Source organism: Myzus persicae, unplaced genomic scaffold, assembly GCF_001856785.1.
Source record: "Myzus persicae strain clone G006 unplaced genomic scaffold, MPER_G0061.0, whole genome shotgun sequence".
NCBI lineage: Eukaryota > Metazoa > Arthropoda > Insecta > Hemiptera > Aphididae > Myzus > Myzus persicae.
Genome location: NW_019103500.1, coordinates 144,920 through 163,772, shown reverse-complemented (window position 1 = coordinate 163,772; position 18,853 = coordinate 144,920). Strand labels below are relative to the sequence as shown.

The 18,853-nt window shown below is 28.0% G+C and overlaps 1 long non-coding RNA gene across 1 annotated transcript; it reads right to left on the bottom strand.

Moving 5' to 3' along the window:
* Positions 1-3,762: 3,762 nt before the first annotated feature.
* Positions 3,763-6,448, bottom strand: LOC111034620. Its single transcript, XR_002604566.1, has 3 exons — positions 6,296-6,448; positions 6,094-6,228; positions 3,763-3,899 (listed from the first exon to the last, which is right to left on the bottom strand). It is a non-coding gene; the product is annotated as an uncharacterized LOC111034620 (long non-coding RNA).
* Between the last annotated feature and the right edge of the window lie 12,405 nt (positions 6,449-18,853).

Sequence of the window (18,853 nt, the reverse complement as noted above, 5' to 3'; positions counted from 1 at the left end):
CTTAAAAAAATCCACTTACTCACACAATTCATTTTCTAATCATTAAGTTTCATAATAGGTCCATTCACTCTAATTTTAAAACTTAAGACGGAGACACCAGATATGACTGGAGCGTATCGTCCTCTCAAATACTAATTGTACGATGTACTTATTTGATAACATTTGATAATATTAGGTTCACTAATTTTTATATCAATATAAAATTCATTGCGTATTACCTACCAATACGGCAATACCAATGTGTAATATCCAAAATATCGAATTATAATTTAAATATTATTAGATTGTAATAGTAGATATTAAACCAGTTCTAGGTAGTATAGGTATTTCTATGTACAGTTTATTGTTCAGTAAATGGATACTAACATTTTAATATTGAGCATTCTAACTATATTCTAAGCTACTTTTTTTCTGAAACAATTTATTCTTGTATTTAAATAGTATACAAAAAAATGTGTTTGAAATACATAGAGTGTCTCACCCCTCGAAAGGCGTGTTAATATTTAGGTAATATTATAATGTATAAAAAATTAGAGATTTTTATCTTTTCCTAAGATACGTCAGTAAGATGGAACAGCAGACCGTTATTAGAAAGTATGATTGTTATTACACCTATGTAAGGTATACCCATATAAGATGTCTAAAAGTCTAAATGTCTATAATTTTATTATCCTTATAAAATAAGCAAGTAGGTACCTATACGTACAATGCATATGCACGAAGTAAGTTTCAGTGATGGACTCACTTCCCCCTTGTTTTATTTCAAATAATTTAAATTGAGCAACTCGGAGATATTAATAAGACCAAATATGAATGAATATAGTAGTATGACGCGGTTTTTTTTTTATTATTTTCACGCTATATGTCCCAAAAATTACCTTTTTTGGGAGGGGGCGTACCATCCAATTAATCAAATATTATCATTATTATTTTGTAATCAATTTTGTAAGAAAACAATTTCACAATTTTATCTGTAGTTATTAATATTACATTGCGTTCAGTACGTTATCTACGATTTTAATTAACCTATAACTAATCATCTAATATTTTCTGAAAGACGTTAAAGATACTGAAAAAGTACTAACATTGTGATGTTATGTATAGTTAAAAATACAAATTATATAATATATATGATAAAAATATTTTAATTTTTCGCTTGCTCTCAAAATTTATTTGCTTGTCACTTCGGGTACGCGTGCCATCCCTGGCTTATATGTATGTACAAATAGTCTCCCACGTATTATGTCATATTTACATTTTTGTATTTCCTGTAGTTCAAATTTTATATTTATTCTCAAATTATGCTTCTTAATTTATGATAATGTTTTCAAAAAATTGAATCAATTATTTCCAATACGTTTCAAATAGTTATTCTCGTAATACTTAGGTTTATTACACTTTAAATTGTATAGGTGTACACAAAAAAGGTTTGACTTAGAAAAGGATTGTATCGCAGTTATATTATTATAGTACCTATACGTATTTTATAAAATAGGTTGTGGTCGTTCAGGCAGCGTCAATTGTTCGACTAAGAAGGTAGAAATAATTATGATATAAAACAAAAATAGGTACTATAAACTAATCAGGTGATTTATATATATGATGCCAGCTATTATAATTTATTTTGCACATAAAGTCGATACAATTACCAACACATTTTTAGCCATCACAGCTCTATTGAGACAGCCCCAAGTGTATACTAGGTGGCAAGGAATTTGTATTGTAAAAAATGGAGTACCTAGTTTAGAAATTGACTTAGGAATTTGTACAAAATGTGGTTGTTTGTTCACAAAGAGTATCGCCAAAATAGGCTTGATTTCATTTTGATTACTTTCGATACACACAATCTTATCGAGACAGTTTGTTACCATTGTTGGTGTATTAATTGTGTAATCTTGTCCATATGAGTAATGTGAAGATACTCATTATAGTTTGAGTACACCTTTAATAAATTAAAAACTTCCCATAAGTAACCCGAATAGAATGTTCACATTAAGTGTCATTTTTTTAATTTTGTTAACATCAGTATGCATATTATAACATATAAGCTATAGGTATGTAAGCATCTACAAACCCAATGATTTTAGTTAATTGTGCACCCACAAAACAACAAAATTATAAATTGTAAACAAAATAATAAATAATAAAACACATTTATTGACTAAAAGTATTAGGTACCTATATGCACTGCAGTACACTAATGATAATTCAATAGCATGCTTTAGTGACTTGGTAGACCACCGAGTATGAGTTCTACTCATAAGCCTAAGGGCTGACAAGCCCTTTTAATAAGTATATTAGTCATTATTGTAATTATTGCATTACTGTTAAATTCATGAAATACCTCTTAATTATTATAAGCAACAAATGAGTACACTTCAATATATATCTTTACATCTTAATTAGGAATGTTGAGTTAATTTTTTGATGAGGCATCTCAACCTAAATTATAAATTCGATTTTTTTTTATATATCGTTTTTTATATTCGATTTATTTTTAAGAATATAAATAAATTATACCATAAGTCTATTAGTAATTATTTAATGTTGATTGGTATAAATAAAACGTTTATGACTGTATTACAGTAATATATGGGGGCTCCTAATTATGTCGAGGCCAGCGTTAAATCCCCCCAGCCCCTCATAAGTATTACTCTTCACTTTGACCACATTTATCGAATAAAACGTATAAAACTAATATAAATCAAAATTGAATTAAAGTTTCTCTGTGTATCTCATTGAGTTCACACTGTAATAGATGTGTTAAATTTTAATCAAATAATGAATCATAATTGTTTATGAAAAAAAAAAATTAAAGACTTCAAATTGTCCGAAACCTGTATTTCTAAGAATATTTTATAATTTGTTGTATATTCTTATTTAAATTTCTATAATTATAATAATTATATTAGACTGCTAAATATAACTGAAATCTTATATGAAATCTCTATTTATATAAGACATAATATGTATTATTTGATAGATATTTTCAAACTTTCATACATTTTTATATTATTTAATTTTCTCATTTAAAACAATAAAAATGTTTTTATTTATTTATACAGTAATTGTATGCAATAATAACAGATTTTTTATTTTAGTATATGCTATATTATACTGTTAAAGATTAAGTGTTTTAATGGTTATTGAGCTTTTTAAGAATAAATATAATTTACGCTGTTTATCCTAATTTTTAAACATATTATGTATGCCAGTGGCGGAGGGATAAAATACTATTTGAAGCAATTGCTTCATAGCTTCATAACTTCAACATAGTGTCGTATATGCACTTTTCAAGTGGTATACCTTCACCGTTTAAACCTTAAAATCCAGATCGGATTTTAAAGAGTACGGTAGAATTGCGAGACTACTCAAACAGAACAAATAATTTTTGGGAGTCGGAAACACTTTTTATTAAAAATGAACATAAATAAAACACTTAGCAAATTCGGATCGCCTAGTCCGTATTACGACCGCCACACGGACGGTCGTCGTATTCGCGTCCTCGCCGAGCGACACCCAGCGACGACGGGCCTTGGGCCTGCGCTTACAGCGACGTTATATAGAAAATATTATTGCCACCTCAGCCAGGGCCGGATCTAGGGGGGGGGGGGGAAGTCAGGGATTTATCCCCGGGAGTATAATTTTCGTGGGCGTATCTTAAAGGTTTTAAATTTTAAAAATTAAATTTTTTAAATGCACTTTGAAACAAAAGTCATAGCCACAAAATTATATTTTAATAGAAATGTGTAACAATGGGTATATAAATAAAATAATATTATTTTTATTTTACATTTTAACAAGTAATAACAAAATTATTTTTAAATGGACAAATAGGTACGTATTGCAGTGGAAATACCCGTTCACGACTGTCGGCGGGATTGACTGTCGCTGCAGATCTAAAATAAAATAATAATTGTTCAAATAAGTGGGAAATTAAAATATTGTTGAATTTGATTTTATTATGATTGTATTGTGATTCATCGATTCGTGTGTCCGTGTTAAAGTGTTATTATTAATAATATAGCCTGTATTAGTTTATAAAATCAGTTTATTTTATACATTTTTGCTGAATTCCATTTTAATTTTGACCAGGGGCGTCATGCTAACGTCATGCTAACGCGTCAACCTAACCTGGGGAGGAGCATTGTGTGCAACAGCCCCACTAACTTCAAAAATGTTAAAATAAATATATTTAAAAGTGAAATGGCTTTAGCTGGTTGCTTAAATTACTTATAAACTTTTAATTCTTTGAATTGATAGCTATTTGAAAGTTGCATTTGTCGTTATGAGTTTCAATTATAAATTATAAAAGAATTATAAAAGGAAGGAAAGAATATTTACATATGTTTGCATAGGTTACCTACATTTATATATATAAATATATATATATTTCTTAATGGCCTGGTGAAATGTAAAAATTGGCCTGCCTAAAGTTTGCACACCCAGCGAATAAACTGAAATGACGCCCCCGATTTTGACACCGCAACAGTTAAAAGACGTCAGTGCTTAGTTAGGTTAGTAAAATCAAAATTAACAATATTAATAGTTTTAGTAATCTGTATGTAGACATGTAATCATGAGTTTTTTTGTTAAGAACATTTGTGAATATCTAGTATTTGTTATGGAAATTTATTAAGTCGCAGACCACAGGGCTACCTTTTTTTGGAATTTTTATTTTATTTTTCAATGTGTAAATGGCAATTAGTGATATAATGAAGTATGATAAATTACATTATTTTCTTGCATATAAATATGTATAATAAATATAAATACATATTAATAAATTATATAGGTATATCTTTTTTATGAATTATGTAGAAATTTAAAATTTAATATTAAATGGCTTCATTAATTGTAATTCATTGTTATGTAATTTTTAATTAACAGTTATTTATTTTTTAAATGGAACATTAAATGTTACTTACTACTGATTTAATTGTTTTAGATTATTTATTAAATTAAATATTTGTAGGTTTATAAAAGTCTTTATATTTAACAATGCCTTTTTACAAACTGAACTTTTTCATAAATATTATTATAGCCACTAGATAAATGAAAAAGAACAAAATTAAGCATTGTTACAGATACACCAAATACATTGTTATTTGCATTTAATATTTAAATACTATTTATTTTCTTGATAAACTTGATACTACAAAAGTACAACATAATTAAAACAAAAATACTATCCTATCGATGTTAAGCTTAAGTCAGATCGATCCACGATGAACCAAAACAGACTTACTAACTTGTCACTTCTATCAATCGAAAAATAAATGACTAAGACAGTTGATTTTGGTTCAGTTATAGTTAATTTTTCTGCAATCAAAGCCAGAAAAATAAAGTTTTAAATATTAAGTTTAACATTTCGGAAATTTGGAAAATGTAGAGTAATATATTTTATTTTATTATACATTAATTAATACATAAGTTATAGGTAATCATTATACTATTTCAATTTTCAGTACTAAGTTATATTTTTCTTTTATTGTAGTTTTTCTGTACCTAATAATTATGAAGTTTTGAGTGTAACAATATCAAAAATTGAAAATTTATAAATATTGTTCATTTACATAAAGCTTTTTTATGTTAAAACTTAAAGATAATCAATAAATAATTTAGATTTGTTAATAAATAATTTATAAATGTTATTATTACCAATATTATTATTTCTAAACCTGAAACTTAGAAATATTAACCATAGATCTTAGCTTTCAATCCACCATAATAATCTATGAATATTTTTTTGACAAACGGCTCTATAATATTGAATGTATATTAATTATATTAATTATAATATTATATTAATTTCAAAATTCGATATTTAGCCACAGAATATTGTTAAAGTGAATTATTGATAAAAAAATTAACAACAATTTTGGAGTTCTTAAAAATATTAATTTTGGCCATCTTAAATTGTTTTCTATAACAAGACTGCAGTAACGATGGTGGCCCGTATACCAACCGTACTGAAACTAACTATTATCATTTACCACTAACACAAAGACCAGGATCGGCGAAGGCAACGAGATTATATTTCTTTAATAATTGCCCCTTATTAAATAGGCAGACACTGTTCCTCCGTTGTACCTTATTGGGTACTTGAGACAAAATATATACCAGGATCCCATGATATGGTCGCGATTGACGCTGTTCGTGACAACCACTTTCGTTGGCGATCGTTGCTGATCCGATGGCTCTCCCTCGTCACCACCACGCCCCGTGCTAAAAATCGTAAATTAAAGACTCAAACTCAAAGTACTTCATAATTATTATCAATTATGACACTTACCTGACGACCACGGTCAGAGGAGGTGTTGAGATTAAATAATTGTACCTGAATATCAAAGCTCCTTCGCTTTACGCCGTTGTTGTGAACTGGTTGAGTCCAGGCATATACCAGGACCCCATGTATACGATTGACTCGGTTCGTGAAAACCGCACATTTGGCGGTCATTGCACATCACGCGCGCAGACCATCGTAGTTAAAAATTATATATAAAAATATTGACCTGATAATTAATACGCTTCATTAGACAGTTGTGTTTACAATATGTACATATTGTCGACACACAGTTACAAATTATTATTTACATGACTAACAATTTACATTCAATATAAAATTATAAAGTCCATGTCTCTCGATGACTCTTTCGATAGTAAACTAGTAAAATACGCAGTTCACAAACACACTTGATAATATTAACGGTAAAATATTAAAATGTCTAGTCATAATATTATAATATTCTCTAGCCATATTTTCAACGGGAAACGACAGTTATTATTTATTTTATTTTATTGCTTAGAATTGATGGATGTCGGCTTTTACAATATAGCATATTACTAGAATATAGAGTATAAATACAAAGATTAAAATTTAATAACAATTGTTTGATTCAAATTTAACTTGAACAACTAAATTAAAATAAAATAGGTTTTTAAATACTGTTACGAACCCTTGATTGTATTAAACGGACAATTTAACTTTAAGGTAGTGTCAGAAGTTGTAAGCTACGGCGTGTCTTTGGAAAAATAGAAATTCTCTGACAAATTCAAATTCTTATATAATGACCCTCAACTGAGTCAATACAGTATACAGCAAGGACAAGTCAGTCCATCGGTGACGAGAATAACTATAATAAATAAAAATCAGTATCATTTTCGTAAAATAAATTGTTTTAAATAAATTAGGTATAATGTAATCCTTAATTTGAGCAGTTTTTACTATTTAATTTTTTGTATTGTTGTGTTGGTTCATCTATTAACACAGTTATTTTTTACAGAAATCAAACAACACCACTGTGACTTTCACGATTTTTAAATATAATTTGCAAAATTTAATTATTTATTATAGATAATACGTTTTTAGCTATAAATATGATCGTAATAAGCATAAATTGGATAACAAAAATTGGTGAAAACAACGCGGGTGAGGGTTAATTTATTACTCAGTTCTTTCATTTGATATTATGATAATGTAGCAAGGAACGTTGCAGGAACGTTGTAAAATAACGGCGGAGGTAAATTACCAAACGAAGGTAATAGGATCATATTATACTGAGATCGTGATGCCTGCTACTGCCGCCGTCGCAAGCACTAGTAACCGATGGGCGATGACGCCGTCGTGAAAAATCGAAAAAAATAGCGACTAGCAAGTGAGACCCTGGTACAGTCACAGTAAGTGAAACGTCCCGGAAAATCTGATAATTATTATCATTTACCTTAAGTTTTTTTTCGTATTGAAGGAGACCGGGCCCGCTAACCCCCCCCCCCCACGAAATACAAGGTACAAAAATAAATTATCTGACCTACAAATGTATTACTAATAAAATTTCAAAAAAATTAAAATAAATTATCAGTTATTAAAAACTTTCCCTTCTCCTGTGGTTTGTTAATCAATGTCTACAGTAAAATTACCATTAAAATGTATGATAAGTATGACAGTATGTTATAATTTATTAATAACTGATCGACATCGGTGGCTGCCAATTGTACGTAATGTAGACAGATGACAAGTGTAATTTATTACTATCTACGGGAAATTCGCAAAAGACCCGTCTTATCTAGAATCTAGATAATTCTAGAAATTGTATCATTGTTCAATAATCAATATAATACATACCACACCACCAACGGACGTCAAACACGACATATCATACCGCATTCTCGCTGTACCTACCGCTATTCACTAAAGTTTTGATTGTCGACTGTCGTATTATACTCGTATTATATTATATTAAACGCAAATATTAAAAATGAGTTCAATTTTAAAGTTTTTTAAACCAGAAAATAAAAATGTTTCGAATGTTCCGATTGATGTAGATTCAGATAAATCATCCGTAGGCAGTTCACCAATAAAAAGACGAAAACCCGAGATGTCACAATCTGAAGCAAATCGTAATGTGAGTTTTTGACTTTTTGTTTACTATCTATATTCTATGTTATAAATAATTTATAAAAAATTAAAATCTATCTTTATGTTTATATCTATGATAATATATTGATATGTAATATGTATAATAAGTATAATGTAATGTGTATGGTGTAAGTGCCTAAAACAAATAGTTGAAGTGTAATACTGTATGAATAATTATGATATTAATGAATACCTACTTTAAATTTTTTCTTGCGTTCGCCCCTGTTTAGTGAGAATTCGTTTTTTACTCCGAAATGTCGAATTTCATCAAAATTTAAATTTCAGACTCATGTATAGTATTTATAGACTTACAAAAATGCTGTAATTTTGCAGAAAATGTAGCATTTATTATTACGTTATTAATATATAATTATTATAGCAGTATATATTTATATCATAATATACTAGACATTGTTATTTACTTTTAAATCCATTTGCAGACTTACCGTAGATCGGTGTAAATATATAGGTTTTTGATAATTATAATATAATATAATATAATTATTATTTTTTTTAACTGTCGATAGCTAAATTTTTTGCTTTGTCAAAATACTTAAAAATGTAATTCAACATTCTTCATACATTTTTGTAAGTGGAAAATGAAAAAAAAATCAGGGTTAACCCACAATAATTTTTAACAAAATACATTAAATTTGTGAAAATTGGAAAATTATTTTAAGTTAGAAATTTATAAAACATTGTATATTTGTAAATGCATTTTGAAAATTTAATGGCCCTATTATAGCTAAGGATTAAAAATGTAAAACAAGAATTCTTATAAATACTGTATCATTTAATATCTCGTTATTCGCATTTCACTTGAGCTTTACCGAAAACGAATTTTACAAGAGGAAATACGAATAAAGGCCTTTTATGTATTTTTTTTAATGAGCAAAAATATAGATATTTAAGAGAAATGTCCAATCGTTGCCTACTTACATTTTAGAGGTACACATTGATTCTAGTATACAGTAATCCCTCGTTATCCTCAGATTTTTAATCCTTGGTTTCGATTATCCGCGGTTGGGTAGGCGATAACATTTTCTTTAATACATACATAGGCGGAGATCGGGGGGAGGGGGGCTTACGGGGACTGAGCCCCCAAAATAAATAATTTGAAGTTAAAGCCCCCCTAAAAATTTAAGAAACAATAACATACTTGTATACAGATTACAGAATGTTCTAGGGATAATTTATTATTATTATTATTAAATAAATACCTAAACTGTAAAAAATAAGAATTTTACATCAAATTTATATGTAAATTTGTTTTTGTTTGGATCCAAAAACTATATTTAATAATTAATAAGGACTAGTCACTAGTATCTCACATAAACATGCTAAACGCTAAACGTCATACTAGGTATATCTATTCTGTGTACTAATCGAGTGTATTGGCGATTTGGCTATATTGCTACAATAATATACAATAACCTATTATACGGTTCCATAAATATATGGGAAAAATATTATTTCATTTCTTACTGTTGTTATTTCACGAGAAACGATAATAACTAGGCTGATACCTGATATCATAGTAAGCTATTCCGGCTATTATATACATTGAAAAAGATAAAACTAAATCGTTACTAAATTGCACTATTTTAAATATATTTGAAAAGAAGTGTAATAGGTTAATACAATTAAGTTAAAAATGGCAATTGTATTTTGTTCATTTTTCCTTTTTTGTGTGCATTCTAATTACTAGGTATAATAATGAGAATTTTTAATTATTTTAATGAGTTATTAAATATAAAAAAAAGTGTTGGGGGGTGTGGAGGCATAGCCTCCACGGGTTTGTTTGCTACCAACTATTTGAGCCCCCTCAATATTTCAATGGATCTCCGCCTATGGTCCACAGATGATAATTTATCATCTTACTTTTAGTTTATACTCATTACTCAATGTATTAAGTAAAAAGGAGGAAAGTAGATAACCACTGCCGTATAGGTACTAACAGCTTACTTCGTCATTGAGTAAGTCACTGCAATGTATGTGTTAAATTTGAATTCAAAGATAAATCATTGCATACCTAAGAAAACGATTCTGAGCGAAGGCGATCTATCCGTTTATATATTATTGGCTATTGCTATAACTACTATAAGTAGCTACTATAAGTAGCTACTATAAATAGGCACACAATTACTCAACTGATAATTAAATTATGTTTTAATTTCGGTATATTAAGCGACTCTTAATCTTAACTTAATTAAAAATTATAGTTCAAAACAAATATAAGTGTTAAACTTAGACTTACCTTGTATTTACACAATAAATAAACAGTACTCATACTGTAATGCGATTCGATGATTTCAAACTGACCACTCAGTTGTTACTTTTCATCATGCATTCGATAACCGCTGTAGGGAAATGAAGACGTCATCGCTTTCACATTCAAAACGATTGACATTTGGTATAGATGAAAAATACCTAAAACTTATTTTTTTTAAATGTATAAAAACAATATTTTTTGATGTAATATTTTGAATTTCTTAATTATACTAAAAACTCGAATAACGTATTTATATATATTGCATCACTAAAATTAATAAAATGCTAAAAAAAATCTGAAAACATCGAAAAATTAAAAATAAAAGTTTTACTTTTGAAGTGGTAATACTTCGTTTAATTTTACGAATTATGTACTTGGAAGTATTGCCTTAGATCAGCCAATAAGTAATGAACTTCCCATTGAAATCCGTGCTTTAATTATAAGATACAAATAAAATAATATGCTATACGTTTACATGCCTGTACAATTTCTTAATGTGAAAATGCAGAATTTGTCAATTTTATCTAAAAAAACAGTGGATATTTCATTGATTTTATTCGCATATTGTGCATGCTTCATATTTTTCTAAAAAATTGATTTTTTACTTTCTTAACCTGTATATTTCAATTAATATTGAAAATAAAACTCAAAATAATCAACGAAGGTATTTATTGCCATCTGTCAATTACAGTGTGAATAACAGCGATGTGATACGCATTTAGTCTATCACGCTAGTATGCCAAAATACTTTGTAATTCTATCTTATCGCCGATAAGTTATCGTAAATATATTTATTGTTTCTTCGTTTAACATTACCGTTGTTTGTACACGATTAGAGTTTGACAGTTTTATTTTTGACGAAGTCGTATCGTTAGTAGGTATACTGCATTTTTGTTCAATTTTATATTTAATATTAATATTTCGATTTTATTTTTATAATACGTTAATACGTATTTCATTAAAATACCATAAAACAATAATTTACAAAGATATTTAAGAGAGTACGGAGATGTATTTTCATCTGAAGGTGATATACCAACTATTTTGTAAAGCGTGTCCAGTTAAAGAGTAATAATACGTTGTTACAAATCCCGTTTAAAATATTTTTTATTTAAACATGTTTCATCACTTAAGTGCTGAACACAAGATAGTAAAGTTCAGGTCCCCCTCCTATCTTTTGCTACGCCACTTTCTGAGCAAATGTGACTTTTCGATCCTTGAAACGTCTGATGGCTGTATTACATTATTTTTTCCATATCAAAAACGTGCACTATCACCTTATCAGGTACTGTTGACAATAAATATGTAAAATATAATTGTTTGTCAGCTAATTTTATTGTGTTCATTATTTTTGGCCTGTTGACCTGTAGTCGTACTTTGTACGTTCCATTGTTTAAAATGCATATTATAGCGGATAATGTTTACTATTATTTTATACATTTATACATATAATGTATAGGTAAATATTAGTAGATAATTATTTCCATTTGTTTGAAATATTAACATAAGAAACAGTTTTGAACAGGAACAAGAACAATAACTATACACAAAGACCGGATGTAAGTACATCGATACACTGATAAGTTTAAATATAATATGCCCAATACCTATAGCAGATGTTGGTCTCCAAACATGAATAATTAAAAAAAAAATAAAATCGATAAAAATGTTGATTAAAGTGATTCAATTAGTAAATAATTTAAGAAATATAAGATTATGTCAGGAAATTCCCAAAAAGAATATTTTTAAAAGAGTTATTACGTTTTAAATTAATTTACTCTAAAAAAATATTGATATTTAAAAAATTTAAAAAATAAGCTACTTGACTTAGAGATATACGTATTTACCATCAAAATTTGTCTAAAAATAGATTTCTTATAAGCTATTTAATATTTTTAATTTAACAATTTAATAAAATGTTTAGTATTCAAAAATAATTTTAATTATTGATTTCGAACTTGAGTTGTTTAATTAATGGCCGGAAACTATGGCTATTAGCTATTTGTACGGGAGAACAGTTGGTTTGAAACATCTACTCGTATTGTATGTGGGGTTAGTGGCTACCCATCCGGGGACTAGCAACGCCGGCCGGAGTGTTCTCTCAAAGCATTTTTGCAGATTAGACGTACAACTGAGCCTCACCAAGCCACAGTTATTTAATTTGTCAGGTCTTTCTTTTACATTCTGTATGTATAACGTAATGTTGTAAGGTTCGATATGATATAAATATTATTTTTACAATTGTAATATATTGTACAATGTCAATTTAAAATCCATATCAACGATAATAACGCAAAAGATAATTTAATAACTTCAATGTCACGCTTGGGAAGTATACGAGTATTTATATGATATTGAATTATAATCGATAGGTGCATGTTATACCCAGGATTCCTTAATATGGTACGCGGAAAAAATCCCAGAAAAAAATTAAATATAAATGTGAACACAATATGTACCTCTACATATACTCTACTCTTAATATTAGTAATTAATAAATCATAAATTATTATAGCCAATATAAGCAATTTTATAAGCGGGAACTCAATTGATAAGATTTTTTTTACCAATTTATTCAATGAAAATTTCAAATATAATTAATTTTATGTCTGAATATGGTGCTAAACTATATATAAAAATCAACTTGTAATAATAAAAAAATAAAAATAAAAAATATTAATATAAATTTAAACTCATGTATACATAATATAAAGTGTTAAGTTAAGAACATCAGGGATATAAGTATAACATCTTAGGTATATATAAATGTATATGTGTATATTAGTATACTACAAATGTATACAAAAATTGCACATGATAATAATTTATGTCATTACTTTAATTATGTGTTATATTTTGTTATAGGTACACGCCACATGGCAATTACTAATTAGGAATATGAGAATAGGTACATGTGTTCACATTTATGTTTAATTTTTTTCTAGGCTTTTTTCAGTGGTCTTTTTTCCGTGATTTCTATATGTGGAATGTAAGTTACAGGTCGAATGATAGGTTCGCCGGACACTCGATTGCCCGATACCTCATTAATTGTCCGACACTACTTTTACCGGACATTACATAATATTTGTCCGACAATATATTTTATGTATTTTCATTGTGCGTAGTATACTAATATACGATATTTATTATTTTTATTACTATTTATTAATACGCAATATTAATATACACTAATTGAAAAAAAACCAAAATCAGACAAATACTTTATCATGGATAATATCGTTCTATGTGAAAATGTTCTATAGTACGGCCGGCATAAAGTGAGCCGCGAGCGTTACGTTCCTAGTGGTGTATTTAAAACGCATATAATTGTGGAGGACATGATGAATTCGGCCACCCGGAGCATTGGTATCGCCGCCCACCTTTCGCTGGTCGTACTATAAGTATAAAGTAGGATTCCTCAGAAAGTAATAAAGTAGATAAAGATAAAATGTTATTGCGTTGTCGGTCTACGACGAGCTAAACTGTCATTTGCGATAAGATTTTCATTCCCAAATAATAATATCGATAGTCGATATAACGACCGTAGGTTTTTGACACGACGCTTGATAGTTCAGTAAAGTATAGTTATAACTTAAAACACTCAACATACTATAAAAGTTACGAAAAATAACAATACAATAACAAAAAAATGCCATGAAAATGACGCGAAGAAAAAAAAACATGAATTTTTAGCTAACGAGTACATACTATACTATGTATGTGATTATTACTACATTATGACGTAAGATAGCATTATACAGGATTAAATCGGAAAAATCCTCTATTTCATTAGTCAAAATATATATATAGATAATAATATTAATATTAGGTACACTAGTATAATTATGCTAAACGGCTGTAATTCGTTATTTATTTTAAGAACATTTTTTTTTTTAAATGACCTTTAATCAGATTTTGGTAAAATAGATTAAAAATTACTTTAAACTAAAAAAAATCTTCATTAAGTATATACAGTAAAACCTCTGAATAGTGGACATTCAAGGGACCATACAAATTGTCCGCCATTGGGAAAAATGAATAAAAATGTAAGTTTTACTGACTTTTAAAAAAACATTTTATTCAAGATATAATATTAACTTTTATGATTATTAATTATTAAGGCGTATATACAATACATAGGTGTATATTACAATGGTAATGGTAAATACAGATAAATATGTGTATTTTATTATAACGGCTATGGTAAATATTGAAATACGATACTAACGGTAGATATGATATTATACGTATATCAAGTTGGGAATTCGTGTAATGTGTATTTTTGTTATTATCTATTGTTTGTTTCGGTCTATATTGATTCAAAATTCAATGCATTGCGCATAGGTACCTAACCGTATCCATTAAATCATCAAGATAAACGTCTTTATTGGAAATATAAAAATAGTTTATATAATTCATATGTACAATAAGTATAGGTTTTTATTTTTCGGTATAGCTGTTCGTTATTTAGAGGTATTTAAGCTCACCACTAAACTTACGCACGTCCGTTATTAAGAGGTGTCCGCTGTTTAGACGAGCGCAATTCAATAATTCAATTGGGGCTGTACCGGGACCGGAAAATGTGTCATTATTGAGAGTCGTAAGCAAATTGGAGGTGTCTGTCAAAGAAGGTTTCAATGTATACGATTTTGTACATTTTAGATTTTGATTTCCTAGACTAATTAGGTTAAAAGTTCTGATTTTGCTCTTACAAATTAGGCTGACGACTATGTAGGACGTAGGTACTTCATAAATTGTGTTTATCATCGACGACGATCGATGACGGTACGCAATATATAACACCAACACACAATAATAGTATAATACTCACTACACAATAAAATATAAAATGCTATTATTTTATTTTGTAATTTTATTATACTCTAGTCTGAAGTTATACATTTGTAATGAGCTACGAAAATAATCGAAAACCCCTATATATTATATACATAATACAAACCTATTTTTAGGTATTTGGGGATTGGAGTGTGCCAGATTCGATAATGACTTTTTTTAAATCTTTATTTGTAAATGCAAATTACAATCTATACCACTTTGGTACAATAAGTAGATGTGAAACAGATTAGTTATATACAAATTATTAAAAAAAAAAATACAACATATCCTCAAAAAATTGTGACATTTTTGAGGAAAGCTGCCACCCATAAGTAACACTTTCATTTACTATTTTTTTTTTCAATTAATTTTAAGTGCCAAAATATCACGACACCATTTCCGTTTTAACCTTCGGTAATGACTACAATTTATTTTTAAGCATTTTAAGTAGAAATGTTGACAAACTATGTTGTTAAAACTTGTTCGTGTTCAACTTAGGACGAAATTAGATATTTGAAAGGAGAATAACGATTTTAGTTATTTTGTTGCAAATTAAAAATATTATTTGTAAGTACTTGAGACTCTAAAATGCCTGTTATGTTTTTATGTAAACATACAATTTTCAAATACAATTATGTTTCGGAAAAAATTATTTCAACTTTCTGTTTTACTGATAGTAAAATAAATTACTTTATTAGCTGCAGTATCATATAATATTCATTTCCCCGTTTATTTATTTTGAAAAATAAAAGTATTCAAATTGGAGTATTAACACATACTTTATAGTTACTTACCATTTACCTCAATAATGACCAAGTACGCACTTGACACCAATATGTAGCTACTATACAGCGGAGCGGTTACTTACTTTGACCATTTTTTAATTATTATTGTTAGGTACCTACAGCCTACCTATTACCTATATTGGAAGGGTGATATTATAATTTTCAGTATTTTTTAAAATATTTTTTCAATTTTTAAAAATAGGTATTAATTACGTAATGTCTATACTTAATGGTTTTACGGCACGGACGGCATAATCCTGAAGTTTTCTGCAACGAAACTTCACTGACTATAATAGTATAGGTTATGTATAGTTATACATTTTATACGATATTATAATATTAACCCAATGCTTCTCAACCTTTATTTACACGGATATCCTAATCTATAGACGCATAAAAATGATGACAGACTTAAAACTGTACATAATGAGTTTTTGAAAAACTAACAATTACCTACTGTAACCCTATCTAAATTAAAAATGAAACTATCTTCACAAATATTTTTTTATAGCTTTTACCATAAATACTTACCATATAGTATTTCGACGGTACAATGTACGAATGATTTTATTTTATCGTGTTGTCGAATTATTTGAGTCTTGGGACGACCTTTCGAAGGGGTGTCTGAAGGAATATCGTGTCTGCTCAAACGTAACGTCAAATGACGATAAGACTGATAATATATAGTGACATAGTGGTATCGCAAGTACCTATGTGCTTTGTAGACCTCACAGAGACCAGGGGAGGTCTTCTTCCCCCGACCATTCCTAACCTACCATCAAATTAACAAAACGTGTTTATGAAATAGTTCTTACAAAACCTATACGTCTGAAAAATGTGCTAAACTCAACTCATTTATAAGTTAGAATTATCAAATCAAATAAATAAAATTATGTCAGAATCTACAATTATATTTTTGGTCGGTTTATTTGCTTATACACCACTATCCACCATCGGTGGTACACTTACCTCGTACAGTCGTACAATGCAATGGGTATACCAGATACCAACGCCAAACCCAAATTTACTCGATATAATAAATTTTATTACTAACTACTTATCTAATAAATTGTTTTGACTTTAAGCCTATGTAAGTAATAATAATAATAATAATAATACGCATTAGTTACCAAGGTTGTCCGGTTTTCCTGAAAACATAACCGAAAAGTTCAACCAATAAAATATTTTTTATGATCAAAGAGATGACTTATCAGCAGTATTGGGTAAATTACTTATAAAAAGTAATGGAATTACGTTACTCGTTACTTCAAATATTTTTATTTAAATAACATTTGCGTTACCTAAAATTATTTTTATCAAGTTACGTTACTTTTTCATGAATAAAGCAGTGCGTTACTAATAGCGTTACTTTTTTTTATCTCTGATCACAGTTATCATTTTTTTTAAAAACCATATTAAATTCATATTATGATGTGTTTTACAATCATAGACCTAGTGATGATACACCTATTATGTATAAATTACAAAATAATATTATGTAAATGTACAATCATTATATGAGCTTAAACTTAAGCTACACATGTCTATAATACTAGTAATAAGTAATGGTAATGCCTATGTTATTCGTATTCATATAATATGTTATATTATTAGTATTATTACAATTTACATTTTGGTTAGGTAGTATATATTATATGTATATAAACTATAATATAGTATTAATTATAAATGGTGACTGCAGTCTAGTAAGGTATTATTAACATCGATGCAGGTAGATATATCAGTTTAAATGTGTGTACAAAGATAAGCCATATAGGTAGACAGGAAGTATAGTAGTATATCATAAATCATAATTCATTTTAATTCAATTTTATTTTTAAGTCAAACTTTTGCTTTCTGCTAATGAAGTTTAATTTTTTAATTCCTGGAATGTTTAATAATATTGTTAACTATTATCGGAATCGACGGAATCAAAAATAAATAAAATTGATTCTGGATATCTTATCGGCTTGTTATTTGTAATACTTTTAAAACTATTATTTTAATAAATAACGCGGAAAATAATGCTTTAGTGCGTTACTTCATAGTAGTTAGTTTTAAAAAGTAATTGCATTACGTTACAGCAATTTGTAATTTGCGTTACGTTACTACCCAACACTGCTTATCAGATTATTATAGGTACAGTGTATTGCAGATGTATAATATTTTATTAATCATTGTTTATTACACAACAATTATTAGAATAATAAGAGTGATACATTAATTTGACGCATTATAGCTATATTAGCTACAAACATTACCTTTTATATTTGAATAACACCAATGACCAGTCCTTAACGTCAAAGTATCATCTGTAAAAATTGACTTATGAGCTAATCTATTCCATTCTATATTCTACAGTTTTACAATGATATATTGGTTTTTGCCCTAATATTAGATATAGTTGAAAACTTAGAAAATAATTACAATAATTTACCTAATACAATTAATTATTATTTATTATATGACTATCCATGTATACTATTCTACAATATTACAAAAATAATCATAATATATAGACATTTTATTAAGGGGCGGTTA